The sequence below is a fragment of the Nelumbo lutea genome, chromosome 6 (assembly GCF_056320005.1).
Source record: "Nelumbo lutea isolate HS-2025 chromosome 6, American lotus-T2T, whole genome shotgun sequence".
In the NCBI taxonomy this organism is placed as follows: domain Eukaryota; kingdom Viridiplantae; phylum Streptophyta; class Magnoliopsida; order Proteales; family Nelumbonaceae; genus Nelumbo; species Nelumbo lutea.
The window spans coordinates 44,722,514-44,741,512 of NC_142689.1; the positions used below are offsets into that span (position 1 = coordinate 44,722,514).

General features: G+C 40.4%; 1 non-coding gene across 1 annotated transcript; it reads left to right on the top strand.

The window, feature by feature from the left end:
* Positions 1-5,047: 5,047 nt before the first annotated feature.
* On the top strand, positions 5,048-5,154 carry LOC148848806 (small nucleolar RNA R71). Its single transcript, XR_016101585.1, has one exon. It is a non-coding gene; the product is annotated as a small nucleolar RNA R71 (small nucleolar RNA).
* The last annotated feature ends 13,845 nt before the right edge of the window (positions 5,155-18,999 follow it).

The window sequence follows — 18,999 nt, forward strand, 5'->3', positions numbered from 1 at the left end:
ATAATAGTTGATACAGAGAAGTAGTATCTCCCAATGGAGGTGTTCACGCCCAAGGAAGGATCCAAAATCTGCTCCCACTGAAGATGGCGCAGTGCAAGGTGGAGCAGAATCAGAAGTGTTCTTCCAAAAGAACTTGACCCTTCGCAAGAATCAACTGGATGGCTTGTGAATACAACTCCCACCAATCTTTTCTCCAAAAGATTGGTATTAAGATCCAATCTTGATTTCTCCCAAGAACTGGAGATCGAACTGCTGTAGGCGGCGGCTGCAAAAGGATGCAGCAAGAGAGTATTTGTAGGGTGCAGAATTCTCTCTTCTAGTAATCTCAGCTCTGAAGACAAGAGTGTGTAGCTTGCATGTCTAAAGGCTGCCGCCCCCTTCTCCTTTTATAATCTTAAAGGGATCAACTCCTAATCCCATTAGGAGTTGCTAACCCAAATCATATTTGGATTAGTAGTCCCTTTAAGATAAGAGATAACCCTTATCTTATCTGCAGATTAGATCAGCCATCTCCTAATCTAATTAGGAGGTTTCTAGATCTAAATCTCATTTAGATCTTGGACTCTCTAAGTGGATAGGGTCTGGGACCAATCCTATCAGTTGATCCATCTCAGAATTTACCCCTTAAGTGATTAATCAAATTAGCTCAGTTCGAAATGGGCTTAGGGCCCATTTAAGGTTATGTATTCATTTAGCCTTTCAAACTACTGCCCAGTTGGGCTTCCTTGTATAGCGTGGGACCCAAACATTGATCTACACATCAGCCACATGGGTTCGGCCCGGCCTTTGTTACATGGCATGGCCGAATACACTGTTATGGACAGTGCACCCCTTGAAAACCCATTAGATGGGCTCTATGGGCCCAACACTTACCCTAAGTGGTCCTTGGGCCAAGCCACCTTGTAACACCCAGGGACTATGGGTAGATGCAATTAGCCCATCAGGTATTATCCTCAATGGTCTTATACTTAACCTCTCAGCCCATAATGATCATACACTGCCCGACAAGAGAGGACCTCTCCCTCGGCTGCAAAGAACAGTGTTGCACTCTCTGCTTATATGGATCCCGGGAATTAAAACCTTTTGCAAATCATTTCGAAACCATAATATATATACTTTTATATCTCATATAAAATATATTTTGCAAAACAAATCTCAACGATTGAAATCGGCTGCCGGTAGTCTTGGTTTCCATTAGTGAGAGTGCATCCCTGATCATTACCTTTGTCCGACAAAGGGGTTGATCCTATCACTATGATCACCCACTCAAATGAATTCTCAGACTGTCCCAACATACCAATGTTTTGACCCCTACTAAGGATCTCACTGATTGGTACATCAAAGATAGCCTAATCCGACACCCAGTGCAGTATCATAATCGAGTCTAGGGGTCGGGTGTAACTTTCCAGTTTTGCCCATCAATCTCCAAGGTCCAGGGAAATACTAGAAATCTGGTCCAGTTCAAAGATTCAATTAATCCTACACTATATGTGATGTGTGGCTCATTGTGACACTAGCAAGTGCACTAGCCGTTCAAGTAATAAAGTAGTGAGTGAAGTATCGTTCCCACGAGGATTTAGAAAACAATTACCAATACTAAATTGAGCACTTCTTATCTGATCAACAAATAAATCAAAACTTTAATGAAAGCTAAAAAAATCCTAAATTAAAATCTATCTAAATCATTGGTCCAATTGCCTTCAATTCAGGTTAGAAGAGTAAGCAGTAAATGTCAATCTCAGAATTCAGCAATCTATCAATTTGGATCATTCGAATGAATCATGATTGAGCCTTGGTTTGGTGAAACCCCAAGGTCATGAACAGCCTCTCTCAAGCGCATGTTCATCCTATGCATGAGTGACGGTTCTTCTATCTCTAGCAAGAATCTAATCCCCATGCATGCATTTCTTCAAACACTTCTAAGGCATCAATTCAAATCTGAATTGATCACCAACTGAATTGTGCAAGTTATCTCTAACCTTGCACTCAATTCAGTTCTTGAATAGTAGATCTGAATTCCTAGAGTCTCTCTCAAGCACTCTAGGAATTCCAAGCTATAGATTAATTCGCCCAATCTGAAAATTGCAGATCTGAATTCTCTTTCAAGCAATTCAGATCTTGCAATCTCAGATCTGAGAATTCAGATCTGAGTTTTGAAGGTTAGTTGGCCGAATTAATCTACAATCACACCCTTATTCAAGAAACTTCAAGTACAATGCATGACCATTTGAATGAATCAAAATGAATTAAATTGCTGAACTGAAATTTTACAAGCTGAAATACATCAAGGAAGAATGGAAACAAGGAGAAAGAAGAAAGAACATATAACTAAGAAACTGAATTCAAATCAAAAGAGAATGAAACTACAAATGATTTATTACAAAAGATCTTTGAATCACAAACCCTCAATTCGAACTCACCTTCTTCTTCTAGCTTGCTTGTCTTGAACTTCCTTCAGCCCTTCTTCTTCTTCTTCCTTGCGCCTAGCCTTCTTCTCTTCTCTTCTCTCAAGGTGGCCGAACCTCTAAGAGTGGGAGAGCCTTCCTCTCAAGCAATTGAACAACTTTATCCCCTCCTAGAGGCCTCCTTATATAGTTTTTCAAGGGGGCTCTTGCCCCTTCTTGAAGCCTCTAGAATGGGGTGTATTACACCCCTTATGAACCTTCTAGAGTGCTCCCTCCTTCTCTTCAAGAAACATCTTGGAGTTGCCGCCCCTAGCTCCCTTTGGGCTGCTATTTGGGCTACAAATTAGCTTGCTTTTGAGCTCAAGTGGGCTACACTCTAGGCTGTTATTTGGGCTAAAAATGGGCTGGGCCGAAATTTCCTTCTTGCTAGGCTTCTTCCCTTGGATTTTTCAAAGAGTTTCACTTGCTCTTCTTGGGCCGAATGAAATTCTCTTGCTCTCATGACTGGGCCGGGCTGAACTTGATAAATTTTGGGTTTTCTTTTCTTGCTTTTGCCTTCTTTTTGTTGATTTGGCTCCCCCTGAAATCTTTCTTGCAATCAAGCTAAATTAAGGCAAAAATTAATAAAACCGACATAAAAATCCATGCTAAAGTCATCAAAAATTATAGATAAATTGTAAGTTCATCAAATACCCCCACACTTAAGCTTTTTCTTGTCCTCAAGCAACGACATCAGCCATAAACTTAACATTCCCCCCTTCTGTTCTCACCATTTACCTGGTGAACTTTTTTTTTTTAAGATAGAAATTCATTGAGTAGTCGGGGAACTTTTGTAAGTGCTCAACTCTTATTCTTGTAAATTACCATTTAAGATATGTATCAGATCCGAGGAAAGGAGAATATGAATTTCATCATAGTCTAGCCTTCACTCCTAATTCATATATAAATCAGCTCCTTAATTGTCAAGGTTAATAATCAAATTTCACTAAGTTTCACATCTGTAACTAAATCTCAATGAGAGTTCAACTTTAGAGTGCCCCTTTGAACCTCGGTTGTCACCACAATTACTTATTTCTAAGGGTGAGTGCATCTTATGCTCCATCTCACCCTTTTCTTTTTTTTTTCTTTTCGGTGTGAGTGCATTTTATGCTCCATCTCACACACTTTTCTCTCTCTTTTTTTTTTTTTTTTTTTTTTTTTTGGTGTGAGTGCATCTTATGCTCCATCTCACACTGGTCACTTACTTGAGGTAGGACTCATGTTCTGAGCTGCTAGTTTTACTATTTAGCTCAAAATAGCGGAGTCAATTTGGGCTTTTGTCCTTCTTTGCAATTATTGAACCTCAAGAATCAACACTTCAGATGTGCACTAGCTTTCTTGACCATTAACAATGAAATCAAGGGCTTCCATACACATGAAGGAAGTTAGGGCTAGTCATGCTGAAAGGCATATTCAGCTCCCCTTTTCTCATGCATATATCAAATTGGGTCATTCACAAGAATAAAAACTTAACAAGTACATCAGTCTCCCTCAATTCATTGAATTCCTTCTAAAAAAAAATCATTAAATAAATAGTAATGAACTTGAGAGGTTCCAGTCTTATTTTTAGGGTGCATGGTTTCAGCCCCCATACCCTAGCCTTGGGCTCACTCCCCCACACTTAAGATGAACATTGTCCTCAATGTTCGTAGTGTTAGGCAGTAACAATAAAACTAGCAAGAGCATCATCAAGTAATAGGAGGTATTTAGAGGACTTCCCTGAAGATCATTCTTAAATTCTGCAATATGTTGTCGGTGGAAAACTTCTTCTGCTAGAAATCACTTGCAAACTAGAAGAGGAGATCAGTATCTTTATTCAATTAAATTCTAAGAAAAACTAACTAAACTTTAAATGCTATGAAAAATAAAAACAAAAAGTAAGTAAGACAGTTTATGACTAAGTATCTGAATTGGGAATTCTCCCAACAGCCTTTTGTTCCCTTGGGTTTACCATGGTGTTACTAGGTAAGGTACCCGGAGCCCTTTCTGAAATCATCTGTGCCAGCTGCCCAACCTGAGTTTCCAAGTTCCTTATCGATGTTTCATTTTTCTGAAATCTATTTTCCGCACTAGCTATGAACTTGGTCATCAGCTCCTCCAAGTTAGATTTCAGTTCTGGCTGATAGAAGTTTTGGTGGAAAGGCTTAGGTGCATGCTGATTCAGGTGGCCTCTCCATCCGGGGTTATGGGCATGATGGTACTGATTTCCTGGCTGTCTTGTAAGGTTGCCAACAAAGTCTACTTGTTCTGTGGACTGAAAAGACTGACTGCCAACTTGGAATTCAGTGCTATCATGGCCTCCCCCACACTTATCATACTGTACATGCATAGCTGCCATCTGCATCTCATCAAATTTTTTGCTAAGTGCTCCTATTTGTGCAGAGAGAGCTGTGTATGTATCCACATTATGAAAGCCATGCTGCTTTCTAACTGGTGTCCTTTCTGAATGCCATTGGTAGTTATTGGCTGCCATCTCCTCGATGAGTGCATGGGCAACCTCGGGAGTCTTATTGTTTATGGAGCCCCCAGCTGCTGCATCTAAGATGGTCTTGTTTGAATCGGTCAGACCATTATAAAATGTTTGCACTTGCAGCCAAATCGGAAGGCCATGGTGAGGAACCCTCCTTAGTAGCTCCTTGTAACGTTCCCAGGACTCATAGAGAGATTCCCCCTCTTGCTGGAAAAAAGTAGTGATGTCATTCCTCATTTTAGCAGTTTTAGAAGGGGGAAAATATTTAGAGAGAAAACGGCTGGCCATTTCGTCCCACGTAGCTATTGATCCTGCCGGTAACGAATTCAACCAAGCTTTGGCTTTATCCTTCAAAGAAAATGGGAATAACCTCAGCCGGATGGCATCATCACTTACCCCATTGTGTTTGAAGGTGTCACAGATTTCCAAGAAGTTAGCAATATGGGCATTCGGATCCTCATGGGCCATACCACAAAACTGAACCATATTTTGTATCATTTGGATTATGGCCGGTTTAATTTCGAAGTTATTGGCAGCAATAGTTGGCTTGATAATCCTGGAGACAGTCCCGGTGAGGGTGGGCTTGGCATAATCCATCATAGTTCTTTGTTCAGCCATTTCTTGTGCTTCTTGTCTGACTTGCTTAGCAGCTCTCAAACGGACACGGAGAGTCCGTTCAATCTCCGGGTCGTAAAGGATCTCTTCCAGTTCAGGTCTGCTTGTCATAAACTGTAAAGGTCAAAGCAATAAAAAGGCCAATATTCACAAAAGAAAATAAATAACTAATCCTATTACAACTAAAAATGTAAAGTGAAGTATTGGAATATACAAACCTACATCCTAAAATAAATAAATGCAGCTAACTAAAAGCAGATCAACATCTTATTCAATATACAGAATTCAGTAGCAATTTACAAACAGGTCTGAATTTAGTAATCTCTGAGTAGAACAACAGTTTACAAATTCCTCTTCCTTATATTGCTGAAATCAGGGACGGGATTTAATTTCACAGATCTAAACTGCTGAGAGCTGAAATCTCAGTAGCTACTGAGAACAGTAATATACAATTCTGAAATCTTAGCAGCTACTGAGGACAGCCAAATGCGGATCAGCAGTGATTGTGTTCAGGTCTGAGTTTCATATTAAAAGGCTCTTCTGTGCTACTGAAGGTCAATACACTAAACTGAAATCAATGTACAAAGGATTGTGAGATAGTAATTCAGACATCAGTTCTACACAAAATTGAGATCAGCTCTGAAATCTCAGAAGCCACTGAGAACAACAATAAATATAATAGCAGCTGCTGATAACAGTACAGTTGTGCTCAGGTCTGATTTCCATATTGGAAGGCTACTAAATATCAGATCTGAGCCCACTGTTTTGATGAGCTATGCATCACCAAACACTAGATGGAGTAGCCATACTAAAACTGAGCAATTCAGCAGGATAACCTACTGATATCAGCAATGAAACATGCTGTATACAGATCTGCACAAAACCGAAATCAATCAGTAGTAAAAAGATCTGAAATCAGACCTGTATTCACCATGGTGTGGCTGCTGGGATCTGATTTTCTTTTTCTTTTCTTTTTCTATTTTTCTTTTCTTTACTTTTTTTTTTTAAATGAAGAAAACTAAATCAAAATACAGCAATGCAACCAAAATCTTTTTGGATGAGTGCAGGTCTGATTGATGAATGCAATTCAGATCTGAACTCATTTTGAGATTTATTTATTTATTTATTTATATATTTTTTTTAGAACCAAAAGAAGAAGAGAAATTTGATTTGCATAAACTACATTAAAACTGAAACTAAGGATGGAACAATCAAGTATCAAGAGAAGAAACATGGCTCCATCAATGTAGCCCTTGATGGAATATACACTTATTGGAATGTAGTACACACGGCTGCACACACCCATTCAGATCTGCTAGACTTTCTATTCATGCACAGCTGAAATCAGAGCTATCTATCTTAAAAAATAAAATAAAATTTCAAAGATCAGCCCAGGACAATTCACAATGCCAATTTAGTAATGTTAATTGTAATACAAACCTGTTCAAAACCTGCCCTGGTTCAGTCTTGCTGTAGCAAGTCTGCTATAGTAGCCCTGCTATAGGTCTGAACTCTAATAGAAAAATGGTGTGGAAGTGCCACTTTTCATGAAATCTCTTGAGGCATAAAAAAAAAATCTCAGATTAAATATACTTTTCTTCAACCAAATCAGCTCAGATAGATCGGAGTACAAGTTATTTAATACAGCAAAGTATGCCCTGTATCCTGCTCTGTTCACAACCCCAGTTCAGATCTAGGTGATTGCAGATCCGAATTTCTTCAACCATGACTATCCAATTGTTTTTGGGAGATAGCAGATTTTTTTGTAGGGTGTATTGGGGTGACGATAACCCCCAATTATCCTTTAAATTTACATCAGTTCAGGTCTGAGTTCAAGAGAACTCAGATCTGAACTGTTGCAGATCTGCTACAGCAGAACTCAGATCTGAACTCAGATCTGAGTTCTGTTCCGAATCCTTGGTTTCCATTCTTTCTGTTATATGGTTCTTTCTCTCTCTCTTTTTTTTTCACTATATATATATTTTTTTTCTTTTTGTAATGAAAGAAAGAATAATAAAGGGCTGAGAACAGATTTTTTTTTTTTTTTTTGAGTATTGCAGTTCTGCTATAGCAGAGTTCAGGTCTGAACTCAAGTCTGAGTTCGGATCTGAAATCTCAATTGCCTTACCTTCAGTTATTTCTACCAAATTGCCTTTGAGGAGTAGCAGAAGTGCCCTAGGGTGAATTGGGGTGGTGATGACACCCAATTCCCCTCAAAATTGCATCAGTTCAGGTCTGAGTTCAGAGGAACTCAGATCTGAACTGTTGCAAATCTGCTGTAGCAGAATTCAGATCTAAACTCAGATCTGAATTCTGATTCGAATTCTCAATTGCTCCTCTTGTTGTTCAAAAGATCTCTTTTGTTTTTTTCATTTTATATATATATATTTTTTTCTTTTTGTAATGGAAAAAGAAATAAAATTCTGAAACACAAGCAATTCTTTTCGGCTGAGTGCTGCAGATCTGAAATCTACTGATCTGAGTGCCGAATGCAACTCAGATCTGCAACACTCATGTTTATGTGAATTTTTTTTTTTTTCTTTTTGAAGGGAACAACACCAAGATTGAATAGAAATCAAATATGTCTTTATTAAAATGAAACTGAAACCAGAAAAAAAAAGTAATCTACTTAAGAAAGAAGAAACATAACTACAGTAGTACAGCAGTTGCAGTCCAAGCTGAAATGAAAAAGTTAGCAAATTAACCCAACTATGAGTGCAATGCTGAATGAGATCAGATTAAGAATGCTCAATGTTTCCTAATATTGTTTCTCTAAATCCCTGGCAACGGCGCCAAAAACTTGATGTGTGGCTCATTGTGACACTAGCAAGTGCACTAGCCGTTCAAGTAATAAAGTAGTGAGTGAAGTATCGTTCCCACGAGGATTTAGAAAACAATTACCAATACTAAATTGAGCACTTCTTATCTGATCAACAAATAAATCAAAACTTTAATGAAAGCTAAAAAAATCCTAAATTAAAATCTATCTAAATCATTGGTCCAATTGCCTTCAATTCAGGTTAGAAGAGTAAGCAGTAAATGTCAATCTCAGAATTCAGCAATCTATCAATTTGGATCATTCGAATGAATCATGATTGAGCCTTGGTTTGGTGAAACCCTAAGGTCATGAACAGCCTCTCTCAAGTGCATGTTCATCCTATGCATGAGTGACGGTTCTTCTATCTCTAGCAAGAATCTAATCCCCATGCATGCATTTCTTCAAACACTTCTAAGGCATCAATTCAAATCTGAATTGATCACCAACTGAATTGTGCAAGTTATCTCTAACCTTGCACTCAATTCAGTTCTTGAATAGTAGATCTGAATTCCTAGAGTCTATCTCAAGCACTCTAGGAATTCCAAGCTATAGATTAATTCGCCCAATCTGAAAATTGCAGATCTGAATTCTCTTTCAAGCAATTCAGATCTTGCAATCTCAGATCTGAGAATTCAGATCTGAGTTTTGAAGGTTAGTTGGCCGAATTAATCTACAATCACACCCTTATTCAAGAAACTTCAAGTACAATGCATGACCATTTGAATGAATCAAAATGAATTAAATTGCTGAACTGAAATTTTACAAGCTGAAATACATCAAGGAAGAATGGAAACAAGGAGAAAGAAGAAAGAACATATAACTAAGAAACTGAATTCAAATCAAAAGAGAATGAAACTACAAATGATTTATTACAAAAGATCTTTGAATCACAAACCCTCAATTCGAACTCACCTTCTTCTTCTAGCTTGCTTGTCTTGAACTTCCTTCAGCCCTTCTTCTTCTTCTTCCTTGCGCCTAGCCTTCTTCTCTTCTCTTCTCTCAAGGTGGCCGAACCTCTAAGAGTGGGAGAGCCTTCCTCTCAAGCAATTGAACAACTTTATCCCCTCCTAGAGGCCTCCTTATATAGTTTTTCAAGGGGGCTCTTGCCCCTTCTTGAAGCCTCTAGAATGGGGTGTATTACACCCTTTATGAACCTTCTAGAGTGCTCCCTCCTTCTCTTCAAGAAACATCTAGGAGTTGCCGCCCCTAGCTCCCTTTGGGCTGCTATTTGGGCTACAAATTAGCTTGCTTTTGAGCTCAAGTGGGCTACACTCTAGGCTGTTATTTGGGCTAAAAATGGGCTGGGCCGAAATTTCCTTCTTGCTAGGCTTCTTCCCTTGGATTTTCCAAAGAGTTTCACTTGCTCTTCTTGGGCCGAATGAAATTCTCTTGCTCTCATGACTGGGCCGGGCTGAACTTGATAAATTTTGGGTTTTATTTTCTTGCTTTTGCCTTCTTTTTGTTGATTTGGCTCCCCCTGAAATCTTTCTTGCAATCAAGCTAAATTAAGGCAAAAATTAATAAAACCGACATAAAAATCCATGCTAAAGTCATCAAAAATTATAGATAAATTGTAAGTTCATCAGTATGTGCCTAGGGTCTCACCCCGGTAGCTGAGACAAGCCACCCCAGCCGACTTGGTGGCACCACAGTGTCAGCCTTGTCAGGATAGGTCTCCCCAGACTGACCCACTGGCTGTGAACATTCTAAAATAACACGAGTCTCATTAAGTGTCCAGTTTAAGGGTATTACACAGAAACACACCAAAGGACATGAATCAAATATGCACTTTTATTCATTTACAATAAACTCATAAAGTACATCATTTTGATTGAAGCTAAGGGCATACAAAACTGTCTAACAGGCTCATTGCCATTTTAGGTTAAACCTTTGTCTGGTAAGTGTAGACCCGTCATATCGTGAGCCCCAAGGTACCGTGAAAGAGTTTTCCATTTTAGGATAAGCCCTTCCCACTAGTTCTTGGGAAGAACACTGTTGATTCTACTCCATCCTACACTGTGCCATCTTCAGTGGGAGCAGTCTTTGGATCCTTCCTTGGGCGTGAACACCTTCGTTGGGAAATATTACTTCTCCGTATCAAGTATAATTCTCTCCTATTCCTTTTGGTTCAGATCTGGTTCAGTTTAAGGTTCAAAAATGATCCTTGAAAATATGATTTTCTAAATAGGGAATGTGATTCCCAACTCAAGCAAGAAAAAACTAACTTTCCTACCGATTTTTAAATTCAACTCTCCTTCCTCTTTCTCTACAAATATTCTAGGTTAACTATTGCAAACCATTAAATCAACACAACCAAGTTACACTCAACTCATCTATCAGCCAATCCAATTCTTGCTACTGCAAACCAAGTCGTAAATCAGGGAAAACCTCTCTCTTTTTTTCTTTTTTTGGAGTGAGTGCATTTTATGCTTCGTCTCACTTTTGGATCACTCGGTCAATAGGTGCATTTTATGCTTCATCCTACTATTGAATTTGTTGGATAATAGGTGCATTTTATGCTCCATCCTACTATTGAATTGCTTGGTTGGTAGGTGCATTTTATGCTCCATCCTACCATTGAATTACTTGGTTGGTAGGTGCATTTTATGCTCCATCATAAAAACTCAGTTTAGGTGTACTCCCTATGATCTCCTTTTGCAGATTGGCCACATCAGTTTCCTTATCATCCTTCTAGGTCTTACCAATTGTCTTCCTGCTTCCTAAAGCTAAGGCACTTACTTGCTCTTTTGCATTCTTCTCCGTATTGCTGGGCAGCTGTTCCTCTTTTCTTTCCGACAACATATGCACAATTTGCCCCACTTGAACTTATAAGTTCTTAATCGATGCTTCATGGCTTTGGAACCTTGCTTCAATGGCATTAATGAACTTAGAGATCATTTCCTCCATATTGTTCTTTTTTTCTTGTGGGGGCGGCTGTGGTTGGAAACCCATGGGTGCCTTTTGCTGATTGTTACTCCATGAAAAGTTCGGGTGATTCCTCCACCCTAGGTTGTATGTATTGGAGTATGGGTTGAAGTTTGACCTGCCAACATGAGAGATAAAATTAGCATTCTCATGGGAAATAAAAGGACTATTTAATTGACAATCAAAATTAGTATGTCCTATTTGACCACATAAATCGCATGAGATGCTAGATGGTGTATTCATGGCTGCAATACTAAAATTATCCTATCTCTTATTTAGGTTGGCAATTTGTGCAGATAGGGATGCAAAGGAATCAATGTGGTGTACTCCCCTCTGATTGGTTCAATCATTGCTCCATTGGTAGTTGTTTGACACCATCTCCTCTATTAGGTCATAGGCTTCCTCTGGTGTTCTTCTCATGATAGTGCCACTTACGGCTACATCAATAATAGATTGATTAGGGGGGGGAATGCCATTATAAAAGGTCTGATTTTGATACCAAACTGGTATTCCATAGTGAGGATACTCCCTAAGCATCTCTTTAAATAAAGAAGGGTTCTTTCTATTAAAGATCGAATCTTGCTAGTCCTTCTCTTCTAGTGTGTGTCATGCACTAATAAATCTGAACCAACAAGAATTCAAATGAAATAAAAATAATAACAGAAATAAAAACAGAAATAAAAGGTCAAAATTAATCAAGGTTAACAAATTCTAATATTATTGTAGGATTAAATCCCCGGCAACGGTGCCAAAAACTTGATAGCTATAAATATATAACCCTAGCAAGTGCACTAGTTATCAAGTAGTATAAAAATATCATTCCCACGGGATTTAACAAAATAAGTATTAGAACCATAGTCTTCCCTAATTATTTGGACAATCAAAATTCAGATATGAGCAAAAACTACTGAAAATAAAAACTAGAAGAAGAAAATTAGAAGCAAAGGGTGATCATAAACTGAATATGCAATGGATGAAATCGCTAGGTCTTTTAGGTCCACCTAACCAATGTAATGAATATTAATGGATTCAATTAACCAAGATTATTTGTCAATCCCATAAGCTGAGGTCTTTCCAATTTTATTTAATATTCTCTCTCGAGATATACTAAACCTACACCCATCAGGTAACCCTTCGATCTCTTGAGTAGAGCTCTCAAGATGGGAGTGCATTAAGTCTAAGAAAACAATTAAATTCAGATGAATCATGTATATATATCTCTATATATCATTCAATTCACACTATGAATTATTTAGTTGATTATGTGGATTCATCTCTCGATTCATTCACATAACTCAAATCAATTAAGAGGTGACCAAGCTCTTAATTGCATTAAGCACAATAATTTATAGACTATATGGAAATCACAATCATGGATAAATCACAGAGATAAAAATATATTCATTAACATGGTTTAGGCATTCCACAGTCTTAGCAAGAAACAAATCAGTTCATGATAAAAGAATTAAAGCAAACAAAGGGAAAGAAAGAACTCTTGAATTCGCCCATGGTGCTGAGATATCCTCTTCTTGCCGCCACCTTCTTCTTGAAGTTTCTTGAATTCTTGACCCATTCTTGACTGATTTCTCCTTGCTTCTTGATTCAATCCCCAAGATTGAGTGATTGTGTGATGCCTAAAGTTGGTTCTTCCCCTCCTTTATATAGCTTAAGGAGAGGGGGTGGTCTCCTACTTCCTCTTGAAGTTTATCTTACAAGATTAGAAAGTCTTTTCTAATCCTACTTGAGGGGATAGGAAATCCATCGTATGGATGCCCAAGATTGCAGAATAAAGGGGGTGAATTTCAAAAAAATTTCTCTCCCTTCAACTGGGAATCGAATTTCCTATTTAGAAAATCATATTTTCAAGGATCATTCTTGAACCATAAACTGAACCAGATCTGAACCAAAAGGAGGAGAGAGAGATAATACCTGATACTGAAAAATAATATCTCTCAATGGAGATGTTCACACCCAAGGTAGAAACCAAAATCTGCTCCCACTGAAAATGGCGCAGTGCAAGGTGGAGCAGAATCAGCAATGTCCTTCCTAAGAACTTGATTCTTCCCAAGAATCACATGGACGGCTTGTGAATACAACTCCTACCAATCTTTTTCCCAAAAGATTGAAATCAAGATCCAATCATGATTTCTCCCAAGCAATGGAGATCGAACCGCTATAGGCAGTGGCTGCAGGAAGGAGGCGGCTAAAGAGTATTTGCAGGGTGCAGAATTCTCTCTTCTGTGATCTCAGCTCTGAAGACAATACTTGAGTCTATTGGATGCCGTATCTAAAGACTGCCACCCCCTCTTCCTTTTATAAACGTAAATGAATCAGCTCCTAATAGACATACGCAGACTTGCGATGAGCTTCTGACACACATGCACCTGCGATGAGATTTGGACATGTGCAGATCTGCAATGAGTTCAAATCCATTACAGAACCATGAAGCATAGAATTACTACAGACCGAGAATAAATATTAGAAACTCGTACATCTTTAAATTATGTGCATGACAGGATGCTTCGAGGGCCTAATAAGGGCACACAAACTAAATAATGGTGTCACCCATGCCACGTCGGTTAAAAGGGTCACGAAAGGAAGTATCACACGCGGATTATAAGAAACCTCAAATGAAGGGAAAGTTCATCCTTGAGATATCTCATGAGACACATGGCGAAACCCTAGTAGTGCTCCCTGACAACTGACAACGAATCCAATATGACCTTTCCTAGTAGGAGCTGAACGCTTTTGGCCCCTTCCTTTCGAGTCCTTGGGATCTCTCCCTATAAATAGGGGTCCATCTAATAACTCTATCATCTCATTTTCCTTAGCCTTTCGCCTACCTCCTGCACTTGGTCTTCCTTTGTCCTTCAAGGAGACCCCTGTACATAGCCTAGCCAAACTACTTAGTAGAATCTCTGGTTCAGTCCTTGATCACAAAGAATGGCTACACACGGGACTTACCTTTCTCCCATCCCTGAAGAACACAACAACACTCAAGAGAACATCAACCCAGAAGTTGGGCACTAGTCTAGTCTGGAGTCGATCGAGTAGGTTGACATTGAAATACTCTTGAACAAGGTCTATGAGTTTGAGTCTCGTTTCGACCGCTTGGAACAGATGCAATAGGAGACAAAAGCCACTCTACAACTTCTCCTCTAGTAGTTGGCCAGGACTGAACAATCCCCCTTTACCCCAGCAACTCCTCCTACATCCATACCCACTAGCCATCAGTCTGCCAATCAGAATCCCACCATGCTTGAGCAACCTGCCAGGACCAATCCTACACCAGAACAAACTAAGCAGCCCACCGTTGAATAGCCTCATGTCAGTTCCCATACCAACCCGATGATAGAGGCACCACTCATCCACGATGAACTAAAAGAATACATTCAAGGGCTGATGGTGACAAACCAGAATAGAGCCCAGGCTTCCCTTGTCTTACAAAAGCCCTACTCTGACTAAATTCTTTACAAACCCTATCCCGCCAGCTATGTCCCTTCCTAGCAATGGCCATAGTACCATGCATAGAAGGGTAGCCCGCAGGAACATGTAAACAAGTTTGAGGAAGTTTTGGGGTCCTTTGCTCTCGACGGGGACCTAAAAGTCTGAGAGTTCTCTAAATCTTTGATCGGGCCAGCATATACCTAGTTCATCTACCTAGGGTAGCATTAACTCATGGTCAGAGCTGGCAAAAAGGTTCTTGTCAAAGTAGTTTACCCTAGAGCACAGGCTAACAATTGCATACCTATGCAACACTAAACAATGCGTGGGAGAGGGTCTTTTGGCCTATGTAAAGTGATTTTAGAAATTGACCCACTCGGTTTTCGATGAGCATGTTACCGACAAGAGCTTCGTCAAATAGTGTGTGCAAGGCATGCAACTCGCCTATAGGATAGGCATAGAGAACGTAGAGATTGAAACCTTCAACTAGTTGTGGAAGTGCACAGAGAGGACGACGTGCACTGTTGAGAGCACTGCACCCCAGTCTACACCGTTCCCAGGATAGTACAGGAGGAAGAAGGCCTATGATGTTGACAGAAAGTGTCGCAACACTACAGGGCCTAGGCAGGAGCCTTATTATCGCAGCAACCCCTAGGGCAGAAGAAGTAATGCACCAACCCCTCCTCCTTTTGCTTGCACCAGGGAGGAGGTGATCATGATTATGAATAAGCTCATGGAAGATCGTGTTATTAGTTTACCACCACCACCAGGAATCGCCCCAGAGAAGGAGAGGCATGGTGGAAGGTGGTGCAACTTTCACCAGTCACCGCACCACAATCTCATGGACTATTTATCTGAGGCGACTATTTGTAGAAAAAGTAAAACTTGATGATTTTGTAAAAAGAAAACCAGCGCAGGTAGAGATGAACCCCCTCCCCACACACACACCTAGGGAGGAAGTATCAACCTGGTTGGAGCACCAAGCCAAGACCACACAGACATGTTGATATAGAGATTTGAGCAAAGCCCAGAATTACAACAATTTTTTAGCAAGCAGGGAGCCAATGCCTTGACAAGGAGGCTTGCCATCAGGGCACTAGCAAAAACGTTCAGAAGGCCATTGAAGCCCCACCGATCTGATAGGACGAATGTGGAATTCACACAAGATGACATGCTGGCCACTGACTCCCACCACAACCAGCCCTTGTATGTCACTGTGAAGATAGGGGGTTTTTAGATGAGGAGGTCCATGGTCGACTCAGAGAGCTTTGTAAACCTGATATCCGTCCACACCCTAAGACTAATGAGCATCCAAAAAGAGATGATCAAGGGGTTACCCATGGAAGTGATGGACTTCAATAGCAACGCATCCATCACAGAGGGGTCCATCGAGTTACCAGTTGCGACAGGACCGTTCACCATCACATAGGAGTTTCAGGTGTTCTCGAGTAGAATTGCATACCACGCCTTGTTGGGGTGACCTTTGATACATGGTTTGGCTTTGGTTCCATCAACGTATCATTAATGCATAAAGACAAAGCACAGAGGGCATGTAGTAAGGATCCTGCCAACTCGTGTCCCTTTTGACAAATCGGAGGCCCATTTATAGGATGCAATCTACTACACCAAATTGGCCAATAAAGGTGAGACAAGGGTAGCCAAAGTGGAAGGCATGCAGTTGCCGAACCCTGCGAGTAAGAAGATGACGAGATGCATGCGGGTGACCAGCGACAACAGGAGGAGCTATTACACCATCAAGGAGTATGAGGACGGTGAGACACCAGCGATCAAGAAAACCATCCCAGAGGTATGAATTTACAATTAATGTTTAATCACAAGTCATGAGATAATCTCTGAAAGTTGTACTACCTTTGCTTGAATTAAGATAATCAATGTACCAGATATTTGTGATACATACATCATCAAAATAATTTTGTTATACTACGATCAAGTCAACTATGGTGCATACATCTTTTATTGAAATTGAAACCACCATGTACTCAGTGCTTAAGCTGCACATATATCTCCATCACTATATGCATGCACTCTAAAGGGTATGATTATTGCATTCGCCAAAATGAACATATCTATGCACTCATCTTGCTTAACGTTGCAACCAGAACTAATTCACTGCACCATCTTCACAAAAGGACATCGCAATGATCTCACCACACAAGGACACTATACAACACAATCAAATTTCACCTGTATCAAAGGTATGATGCAGTAAAAATATATACACATACTTAGTAATGGAATCAAGAATACTAAAATCTACCCACAATAATAGGGGCAAAAGGAAGAGATTGTAAAGTATTATGATGACATCCATGCACCTCTGAAACATATGCAAGATTCCATCAATGTGGTAAAAGAACCATTAGAAGAAATAAATATGGCTGCAAAAGGAGAAATGTGTAGGTACATAGTGGTCACTAAGACCATTAGAGTACAGAGGGTGTCAAACCAACACTACACGAATGTCTGCGATAAATCCATAATCGATCGCACGTTTGTGATGAATTCATAACTCATCGCAAATCTGTAATGAACTCATACTTGAAATAGATCATGATGAACTTCGTCTAGCACGAATCCACGATGATCTATAAGACGCGCGGATTTGTGATGAACTTCGGACATGCGCAGAATTGTGATGAACCCGAGACCATTATAGAACCATGGAATCACAGTAGATTGGGAATAAATGTCGATCACACGTGTCTTTAAATTACGCATGTGGGTTTAATAAAAGCATGCCCGCTGAATGACGACGTCACCCGTGCCACATCAATATAAAGGGTCACAAAAGAATTAGTGTACGTAGAGAATCCTTAAGGGAAAAGGAACCCTGTCTTCAAAGGATCTCACTAAACACGTGGTGAAACCCCAATAATCCTTCCTTAATAGTCCAACATAAAGGAAATATCTCCTTTCCTAACAGGAAAGGTCTACTTTTAAGTCCTCCTTATAGCCTTGACTTTCTCTCTATAAAAGGGGAGAATAATTCTTTCCTAGGGCAGACAGCACAAGATACAACTTTGACCTAGGGTTTCTCATGGTGGTATCCCTTCTCTCCTCTCTCCTTCTCTCTTCACATCCTCTCTCTTTCCCGTCGCCATCTCTAGACCTTCAAAGACTGGACCAACCTCCTTAGCCTTAACTCCATACTTACATTAGAATCTTTGGTGTTGATCTTCGATCTCTAATTTTGGAATGATAGGTAATTTAGCATCGGAAGTAGTAGCAACAATAGGAGGGTACATAGAGGTTTCTAAGTATAAGAAGAAGGCCACCGAGACGATACAACAGTAGAGTGGCGGAACTAGTGACGATCTCTCCCCCGTCTCTCCCACTCATAGCCCCGTTTCACCTCTATCATCTGGGTTTGAGATAAGGCTCCTTGTTCCTTGCCTCGCCAATGACATTCTGGCTTATCTCACCCTTCGTCACCTCTGGCACAGAATTGGGGTTTCCCACAAAATCAATACTCTCGCATTCCTACTTCCGAAATGGTTCCTCTCACACTCTGTCATGGTCATCTTGATGAGGAGTCACCGAAGGACACTGATGGAGGATGATTTGACCCGACCCCTTGAGACAATGGCACGTGGACCTGACTCAGCACAAGCAACAGTTCAGCACCACAGCCTGACTGCGACTAAGTAATGAGCCTACAGGACAGCTCACTACGTCATAGCTCGCTATAGGGGGAGCTCGCTACAACGCAAGCTCGAGGTCCCCCGAGCTACTAAAAGGGAATACTCTCACGAGCTAGGGTAACCAGCTCACTCCAACACTTTGGCAGAAAGACTGCCCCAAAAACAATCTCGGTGAGAGTCACCTCAAAGTACCCCCTGGGAGCTCGCTACAAAGTAGCTCGCGACAAGATAGCTTGCTACGCGACAGGGTAGCTCACAACTAAGCGACGCGATGCTCTCAGGAAGCTTCTATCTGACAAGACCATACCCGTCAGACTACACCATGTCTCTTGACTGATAGCGCAGTCCCTACCCATTCGATAGACTGTACCCACGTCTCTCGACAGATGGTGGCGTGCCTGTCCTCCCGGGACGTGTCACCCATCCAATTGGGTAGTACCCTACAACTGTCACCTGTGCAGCCCTGGCAGGTAACGGCTATGACAGAAGCCTAGTGGCGGTTATGCCTGATTTGACAAGAATGCCCCTATAAAAGCCTCTTAGTCGAAGGGGAGAGGGATCTCTGATCTAATATGATTTTGAGTCATCTTACTTGCTCTCGAGCTAATCTTGAGAACTCAG